Below are 10,101 nucleotides of genomic sequence, written 5' to 3' on the forward strand. Positions count from 1 at the left end.
TTTTGTGTGTTTTGGGTAGAAAATAGTGTTGAAAGATTTTTTTCTCAGTGTTCCTGTTCAGCCTTCAGTTTTCAGTGGTCTTAATACAAACACATTACATGGGGGTATCTCTCTCCTTATCTTGCCCAGGTGGTAGAATACTTGTTGCTTGAAGTTAGATTTATGATATTGAATGGGTTCTCTTATGTCAAAGTACTTGCATTAGCTCATATTTTGTACTTCTTTTTCTTATTTAAGAAAATACTATAATGATCCAAATGAATTTTTAGACAATTTTTTAAATTTATAGCTACATCATTGTCCTGAATTATCAGACTAATAACGTTGAGAAAGCAAAAATCATGATTTTAGACATGATTATTTTTCTAGAAGAAGAGTACTGGCTCATAGTAATGTTTCCTCTGTAGATTTAATTGAATCATATGCAATCAATTCAATAACAGTTTATGGAATCTTGAGTTGACGTCAAGACAAGCCATCTCTAGATTCCAGGATCAGTCTTATTCCTCTTTAACCTGAAGTAATATTTGCTTTCTATGATTTTTCTGTGGCTCCTTCATGTTCTTGTTATGTTAAGAAATATGTAACATAATCACATGTTTGAAGTCCTTTTTTTCTTAAAGTCTCTTTACCTAATTTGGCCTAAGCTTCCTTCTTTTAATGTGTTTTTTTCTTTATAGCCTCCAAATAATTATAATTTACAATGTTACTACATTGTTTGATGTATTAGTTCAAGAAAAGTTTTTTCATAACTAATGTGTCAAGTTTTAGGTTTAAACCTTGAGAAACAAGCTTGGATAAAATTTAGCCTCTGCTCCCCAGTCCAGATGCTAAGGCAGACATGTAACAGGTATTTAGCCAGGTGCATGTGATAAAAACAATAATAGAATAGTTGATAAGCTATGACTAGGGTTGGCTGATAAGCTATGAAAAGGGCTGGGGAAGGAGATTCAGGAAGGTTTCAGAGAGTTTCTGGTATTCTTAAAGTCTTAAAAAATGGTAAAGACTTGAACTTGATGCATGATACAGAAAAGAATATTTCCGACAATGTAAATCATGTTCAAAGTAGCCTTATGCGTGCATTTTCATAAATTCCCACAATAGTTAAACACAGTGGCAGGTAGTGGCAATAGATGAGGCTGGACAGGAAACTGAGGTCAGGCTGTAAAGGTCATACTGGCCCATTGCGGAATTTGGACTTTGTCCTGTAGATGATTAGGATTAATGGAAGGATTTTAGGTAGAGGAAACACATGATCCAATTCACAGTTTTAAACGTGCACTTTCACTTGAGTGAGTATAATGAATCAGTGCAGCTTTATTGTTTTGACTCTGCAGGCATGATATGTAGGGCTCACGAGCTACACAAGGGTCCTCAAATTGTGAGAGACATGGGAGAGGAGACACCTTAGCTTCATAGTTGGAAAACTGCCAAGTCAAAATAAAAATTATTTTAATTAAATACCTATAAACCATGGAATTATGTTAACTTCAGCTCAAATAAACTCGAAAATACTTTCATACAAATTGGAGAAATGTTGTGTCAAATAAGCAGAACTTGTAGAACGCAACAATAAGGTGACTTTAGGCTCCCCCTCTCCCTTCAAATCTAGTCTGTGGGTGAGTTCTTTCTGTCTCTCTTTAGATAAAAAAGTATCAATATGAGGAAAATCCTATGACTTCTCCAGTCATTCTTTAGGAACTAAAGTTCTTATGGTTGGTCTAGTCCCCCTAACAGTTTTTGTCCAATAACTAGAATGCCCAGTTCTATTACTAATACTGTATTTTCATGTATGGTGCTAGAGAATATTCTAATTATATTCTGTTACATGTAGCTTCCCATTTTTGCAGCACCACTTAATGAAGAGACTGTCTTTTCTCTACTGTATATCCTTGCCTCCTCTGTCATAGAATAATTGACCATAAGTGTGTGAGTGTATTTCTGGGCTCTCCATCCTGTTCCACTGATCTGTGTGTCTGTTTTTGTGCCAGTACCACACTGTCTTGATTATTGTTGCATTGTGATGTAGTCTGAAGTTAGGGCACCTGATTCCTTCATCCCTGTTCTTTCTCAAGAGTGTTTTCACTATTCAGGGTCTTTAATGTTTTCATATAAATTTTAAAATTATTTGCTCTAGTTCTATGAAAAATGCCATTGGTATTTTGATTGCTTTGAATCTCTAGACTGCCTTGATAAGGCCATACATCATAAAACTCCTAGAAGAAAACATAGAAAGATCACTTTTTGACATAAATTGTAGCATTTTTTGGATCTGTCTTTTAAAACAAAGGAAATAAAAATAAAGTTAAACAAATGGTTAAAAGGTTTTTCACAGTGAAAGAAACTATTGACAAAATGAAAAGGAAACTATAAAATGGGAGAAACTATATGCAATTGATATAACTGATAATATCCAACATATATGCACAGCTCACACAACTCAACATCAAAATACAAACAACATAATAAAAAATTGGCGAAAGAACTGAATAGAGATTTTTACTCAAAGAGGAATTGCAGCTGGACAACAGGCACAAGAAAAGATGCTCAACCTTGCTAATTATCAGGGAAACGCAACTCAAAACAAGGATAAGATGTCACCTCACACCTGCCAGAATGGTTATCATTGAAAAGAACACACAAATGTTGGCAAGGATGTAGAGAAAAGAAAACCCTTGAACACTGTTGGTGGGAATGTAAACTGGTGCAGTCCCTGTGGAAAACAGTATTGAAGTTCCCCTCAAAGTAAGAGTTGAATTACCATATGACCCCACAATTCCACACCTGAGCGTGTATTTATACAAAAACACTAATTTGAAAAAATACATGCACCCCAAATTCTTAGCAGCATTATTTACAGTTGCCAAGATATGGAACCAGCATATGTGTCCATCAACAGATGAATAGATAAAGAAGATGGTATATGTATATGTGTGTGCACACACACATATATATTATGTGTGTGTGTACACACACAATGAAATACTACTCAGCCATAGAAAGAAAGAAAGTTTGTCATTTTCAGCCACTTGGATGGGCCTGCAGGGCATTATGCAAGTGAAATAAATCAACCAGTGAAAGGCAAATATAATTTGATATCACTTATATGTATAATCTAAAAAATACAACAAACTAGTGAATATAAAAGAAAAGAAGCAAATTCATATAGAGAAGAAAATGACTGGTTACCAGTGGGGAGAGGAAAGCAAGAAGGCGTAATATAGAGGTAGGAGGTTAAGAGGTACAAGCTGTTAGATATAAAATAAGCTACAAGAATATATTGTACAACACAAGGAATCTAGATAATATTTTATAATAACTATTAATAGGGTAAACCATCAAACAATGTGAATCACTATATATTGTACACCTGTGGGTTTCCCTGGTGGCTCAGCAGTAAAGAATTTGCTTACAAATGCAGGAGATTTGGGTTCAATTCCCGGATTGGGAAGATCCCCTAGAGAAACAAACGGCAACCCGTCTCAGTATTCTTGCCTGGGAAATCACATGGACAGAGGAGCCTAGTATGTTACAGTCTATGGGGTTACAACGAGTTGGACACAACTGAACGACTTGTCATCATTGGGACTTTCCTGGGCTGTTGGCTTGTATAGAAAGAGAGGTTTTATATATTTTACAATTATTATTTTTAATTCACTTTTTCCACTCACTAACTGTCTCTAGATCTTGCAGAGTTGAAACAGGGTGGGCATTAGTGAAAGGATGGGTGGGGTTGAGGAGAGACTGGTTAGAAATGGAAATGAAAACATTGTTTACAAGTTATGTATTAACAGAAGGCAAGTAAATGGACACCTTGGTCACCTGAATATCAGAGTGGGAGAGAAGGAGACACTTAGAATGACTTCTTGTGCGACGTGCTATGGTGGTGTCTCTGCTGGACTCTGTGTTTATTCATTCAAGAGGCATTAACCACCTACTTGATATTAGATCCATATGAATGAGACACTTCCAAGTCTTGAACAGCTCAAGTCCTTTGGGAAGAGTGGTAAATGCACAGCTAAAATGTTCTGTGGTGAGAACTGTTAACAATGTGATGCTTTGGGAATTATGGGAACACAATGGTGCATTTTGTGCAGCTTGAGTCAAATGGGAAGTGGTGCCTCTGGAGATGTAGACCAACCGGTCTTATTTTAGGAAACACTGATTGTAATTTCTGTGAGGAAGTTGCAAATGGTGTTGGTTATATATATATTGAGGGCTAAGAAAAGGTTTGATCTCATAGAGGAGTTTAGGAGTTATTGGCATGGAGGTATAAGCAGAAGTGGATGAGATATATCATCTAATGAGAATACTAACTCTCTGACTCATATACATGAGGGAAAAATTGAAAGTATAGAGAACTAGGGAATAGGTGGTGGTGGTGGTGGTTTAGTCTCTAAGCTATGTCCAACTCTTGCAATCTCATGGACTTCAGCCCACCAGGCTCCTCTGTCCATGGAATTCTTCAGGCAAGAATATTAGAGTGGGTTGCCATTTCCTTCTCCAGGAGATCTTCCCAACCCAGGGATCGAACCTGGGTCTCCTGCATCACAGGCAGGTGCTTTACCAACTGTGCCACCAGGGAATACCTAAGGGATAAAGAAGAGATGGAGAAGGATGCTGAGGAGAATTGGTCAGAGGTGTACGAGGAGAACCCAGAGAGGGAGGCGCCCTGGAGGCCAATGGAGAAGAACTTTTCAGGGATTAGAAAATTACTGTAAATGCCACAAAGAGCTCAAGCGCTGGTTTTTAGGTCAGAGATACCTGGATGTACCCTAGTTTCTGCTTTGTGAAGAGTTGGACATGACTGAAGCAACTTAGCATGCACACACTACTTACAACCTGTGACTTTGGGCAAGTTATCTAACCATTTAGCAGGAAAACTGTGGGTCTTGGTTGCTCCTTATGGTTGATCTGTAGGGCACTGGGTGATGTCTCTTTCTCTTTAGAAGCCATATCCATCTTTTGTGCTGGAAGACTACCAATCCTGTGTCCAGAGACACTTCTCCTTCCCAACCTTCTGTGTCTTTATTTTCAACCTATGCCTCCGTGTTATCTGAATCATTTATTAATAATTTCTGACTTCCTTTTTGTTGGAGTCTCTTCTCTCCCAGATCCTCTCTCTAGATCACCCTCTCCTGAAACTTAAGGCCCCTGGAATGTGGAGCTGTGTACAGATGTTTCCATCCTGTGAGCACGCCACTGTTTCTCAGGCAGTGTCTCTGAGCAGATGTTCTGTGGTGTGTGTCCCATTTCCTCTGCTGTTGTATTTTCTATACAAACACCAGATTGCATGGCTACAGCCTTCTTTCTGGAAAAAACCCAAGTCATGATGGTGACGGGATAGGCTGTGCTTTCAGGCTGTCAGAAACGGTCTATGGTGCAAAAGCTTTGCAGCAAGTGTGTGAAGCCAAAAGGCTTAGGGGATGCAGTTGTGTGCTGTGACTTTATCTACTCATGACCTGTTGTCTCTGGTGTGTCTTCTACTGAGCTGCTGTTCTGCCACAATGTCTCTTCTCTTTACCTCTTTAGCCTTGCCCTGTGTCCCCATGTGCTTCTCTTGGTCTTTTTCAATTGTGCCCCCTCAACTGAGCCTTCCCAGCACATGGAGTTCTTTGTCTTCTGACATCATGTGTGGTTTGGAGGCAGAGTCAGAGAGTACTTTACAATAATAGACTTGAAAAATCTTGCTGAAAATGGGGAGGAGGCAGGGTTACCTGTGGACAGGCTTGCAGGAGGTCAAACTGTACCCGTGGAGGTCAATGTTGACATATTTCAGTGGTCTCCAGCCCCCTTCACCATTTTCTCTTGGTTTGTGGACTTGTCTTTGATCGCTTACTGAGAATTTGTAACAAAGGGCCCAGGGATGTGGAAGAAAATTTCCTGACTTTATTATTTATTTACTTTACTGCACGATTCCATTTTTATAAAGTATAGAAACAGGACAATCTAACCTTTATTGTTAGAAATAAGGATAACGATTGAGGGACTGGGGTGATAAATAGTGACTGGAAGGCACACCCCAGAGAGCTAGAATGCAAGTCAGGTTCTCCTTCTTGACCTGGGTGCTGATTGCATAAGTGCTTTTAGTTTGTGAAAACTCATTGAGCTGTACCCTGACAGCATGTGTATATTGTGACTCAAGAAAAACTTTGAAAAAATCTATAGCTGGGTATTTTTAAAAAATTGAAATATAGTTAATTCACATTGTTATGTTAGTTTTAGATGTATAGCAACATGATTTAGTTGTATATGAGTGTGTGTGTATATATATATATATATATATATATATATATATATTCTTTTTCAGATTCTTTTCCATTATAGCTATTGCAAGGTACTGAATATAGCTCCCTGTGCTACACAGTAGGTCCTGGTTGTTTATCTTTTTTGTCTACAAAAAAGGCAGGCTACTCTGTAAGCTTACCTCTCTATCTGCTTTTGGGAATTCATGATTTGGAAAAGATTTTTCATTTCCATCTTTGTTCCATTCATGACAAGTAAGCATCTTTAGTCCTTCATGTGATAGAAGAGGTTGCATTCATCTGTCACTGGCCACCTCTCCTTGCTGGAAATAGCCATCTGGTTGAAGCTGCCTATGTTCCTTTCAGAGATGCCTATAGACAGGGTGTCCTCATGTGCATTAATTTGAATGTTAAGTAGAGCTCTGTAGAGTGTGATGGAGCCTGGGGAGCTGAAGGAAAGGAAGGGCTAGAGTGACTCACTTACCAACCAGCCTTACCAACTTACCAACCAAGTTTTATCCATAACTAGATGAGCCAACCAAGTGATTAAAGGCAGGAGTGGAACTCAGAACTGGCAGGTCTCAATGCTGCCAGTATGGAGTGCATCTTATCATCCAGGCCTCCCTGACTCCACATAGCAGATCATCTGAAAATTTTTATGTGACATTCTCTTTTAAAGGACCCAGCAATACATTCATTTATAAAGTGAAGAGTGTGCTGCAGGGAAGAAAGTTTGACCTTCAGATGCAGACACACCTGAATCATACCATGGCTTTATCACGTCATTTGTTCATTTATTCAGCCATTCGTTTATTCAAAAGTATTTATCTAAAGCAGTCCCTGTCCCAGGCATAATGCCAAGTATGAGGGAGACGACACTGGTGAATTTTTCTATGGCAATCTAGATAATTTAGTAACTTCTCTCAGCCTCAATTTCTCATCTATAAAATATGAATGATACTACTCTCTGTGCAAGTTGTCATGAAGGTTGAAATAAGGACACAGTTTCTGGCACATATCAATTTTTAAAAAATTCTAGAATTATAATTATGTGAAAAATATCCTATTTTGCATGTTCCATGAGTTTTTTTTTTTTTAAGTGAAGTCTACATATTTACAATGATTTACAATAATATTGGGTTTCCCTTGTGGTTCAGCTGGTAAATAATCCTCCCGCAATGCAGGAGACCTGGGTTTGAGCCCTGGGTTGGGGAGATCCGCTGGAGAAGGGAAAGGTTACTCACTCCAGTATTCTGGCCTGGAGAATGCCATGGACTGTATAGTCCATGGGGTCACAGAGAATTGGACAAGAATGAGCAACTTTCACTTTCACTTTTCATAATAACGTTATTCTTATCAAGGTTTCCCAGGTAAACGGTTCTCTCCCACTAACAGATTAAACTTCTACACACTGAAATTCATTGTGATGAAGACTTCAGAAATCAATTCAAATTGTAAATGTTTTAGCTATACTATAGGACTTTGCTTTTTTTCTCTATAGAAGAGTTCCAAAGAGCACAGGACTGGAAGTACCAAGGCCTGACTCAGTTTTAGCTTAGACAGAATATAACCTGGGATATTTTTGTTTTGCCTCTCTCTGGACTCTACCTTTTGCATTTATGAAACAGTTGTAATTGTAAAAATTTCCTTGCTTATTTGTAGTATTCGTGTAGTACATGATATGAGAGGGCTTTACTACTTTAATTATATGTATTTTTTCTTGCTTTCTTGTTTTTAAGGGGAAAAAAATGAGAATAACTAGGGATATTTTGCCAAGTTCTACGTCTTCTTACAGATTATCCTATTTTCTTATCTTTTGTAAATTTGCACACTTAGATTACTGTTTTGAATGATAAAGAATAATGATGGTTGATCCTAATGTAGAGAAGGTGGATTTGTCAGACTTTAAATTTGCTAACTAGATATGAGTGAGTGAAGTCGCTCAGTCGTGTCCAACTCTTTGTGACCCCATGGACTGTAGCCTACCAGGTTCCTTGGTCCATGGAATTCTCCAGGCAAGAATACTGAAGTGGGTTGCCATTTCCTTCTCCAGGGGATTTTCCCAACCCGGGGATCGAACCTGGGTCTCCTGCATTGTAGGCAGATGCTTTACCATCTGAGCTACCAGAAGTGTTTTATTTTATAAAAGTCTTTTTTTTTATTTGACTTTTTTAAACTTGTAGGGGCAAACAGTGCATTTAAAGCATGATTTGATGTTTTAGAAATATAGCTATTGCACAATTTGAAATAAACCTACACCTGGTCCCATCATTTCATGGGAAATAGATGGGTAAACAGTGGAAACAGTGTCAGACTTTATTTTTGGGGGCTCCAAAATCACTGCAGATGGTGATTGCAGCCATGAAATTAAAAGACGCTTACTCCTTGGAAGGAGGGTTATGACCAACCTAGATAGCATATTGAAAAGCAGAGACATTACTTTGCCAACAAAGGTCCATCTAGTCAAGGCTATGGTTTTTCCAGTGGTCATGTATGGATGTGAGAGTTGGACTGTGAAGAAGGCTGAGCGCCAAAGAATTGATGCTTTTGAACTGTGGTGTTGGAGAAGACTCTTGAGAGTCCCTTGGACTGCAAGGAGATCCAACCAGTCCATTCTGAAGGAGATCAGCCCTGGGATTTCTTTGGAAGGAATGATGCTAAAGCTGAAACTCCAGTACTTTGGCCACCTCATACGAAGAGTTGACTCATTGGAAAAGACTCTGATGCTGGGAGGGATTGGGGGCAGGAGGAGAAGGGTATGACAGAGGATGAGATGGTTGGATGGCATCACCGACTCGATGGATGTGAGTTTGAGTGAACTCCGGGAGATGGTGATGGACAGGGAGGCCTGGCGTGCAAAGAGTTCATGGGGTTGCAAAGAGTCAGACATGACAGAGCGACTGAACTGAACTGAACTGAATGACATTAGAACACAAGTTAACAGTTGGATTTTTGTCCCAATACCCAGGTCTATGTGCATTGTGATGGGTTTGAGTTGCTCTTATACCTGCACCAAAACACTGTCGAAGTTGTTGCTATATATTTAGTTTGGGACTTTGATTTTGGAGTTGGTTTCAAATAAATTCTGGAAAAAAAAAAAAAAAAAAACCTTTATAGCTTGGAGGCCTAGGGAAAAAATAAGTGGAACAAAGTCTAAAATATGATCAGTCAATCCGTAAGTCTCTACTCAGTGCCTGTTGTGGGTACTTGCTACTTTGTTAGGAGATGTGCAGTCAGAAGGGACATTTGAATTTAAACTTGAAAGTGTTATAGTTGTTTACCAAGTGAAAAAGGAATCTAAAGGAAAACAAGGCACAGAGAACTATGTGACCAATGTAGGAGGATCATAGAACCTTGGGGAGCTGGTTTGAGTGTGGGGGAGCTCTGAGCCGGGGGGAGGCTGGAGAGATAATCAGGAGATAGGCTGGGGAGGGAATCCCCCACCATGTTGTAAAGTTGCTGCAAATGCAGCCAAGAGAATGAGTGTTTGATTAAGCAGATCTTATAAAACACATCAGCTCATTCTCCCCCAGATAGTCTATGGATTTTCTCACTGAGCCAAGGCAAGTGCTGTTCTGTTATTATGCAGAGGGGATTAAGGTTTCTTTCCTTAAGACTGAGCGCCTTAACCCAGCATGCTGATATGCTAAGATTTATAAAGACACACTCCTGTGTGGGTGAGTCATGTCTAATGTGTTCCACCCATTAATTTGCTGTAATGATAAACCCTATGGATTATGTTTTTTCCTGAAGTGGTTGCTGTCTTCTTAGTGTGTTCAGCATTTATGGAGTTATTATCAAATGATCACAGAATCATATAAACTGAAGTTGAAAAAGAACTTGATCTCTAAGAATA

At 38.9% G+C, this 10,101-nt stretch overlaps 1 non-coding gene across 1 annotated transcript; it reads right to left on the reverse strand.

Annotated features, from left to right (window-relative positions):
• Nucleotides 1-4,513: 4,513 nt before the first annotated feature.
• TRNAH-GUG lies at nucleotides 4,514-4,585 on the reverse strand. Its single transcript has one exon. It is a non-coding gene; the product is annotated as a tRNA-His (tRNA).
• Nucleotides 4,586-10,101: the final 5,516 nt, after the last annotated feature.

This window comes from Bubalus bubalis, chromosome 12 (genome assembly GCF_019923935.1).
Source record: "Bubalus bubalis isolate 160015118507 breed Murrah chromosome 12, NDDB_SH_1, whole genome shotgun sequence".
Lineage (NCBI taxonomy): Eukaryota > Metazoa > Chordata > Mammalia > Artiodactyla > Bovidae > Bubalus > Bubalus bubalis.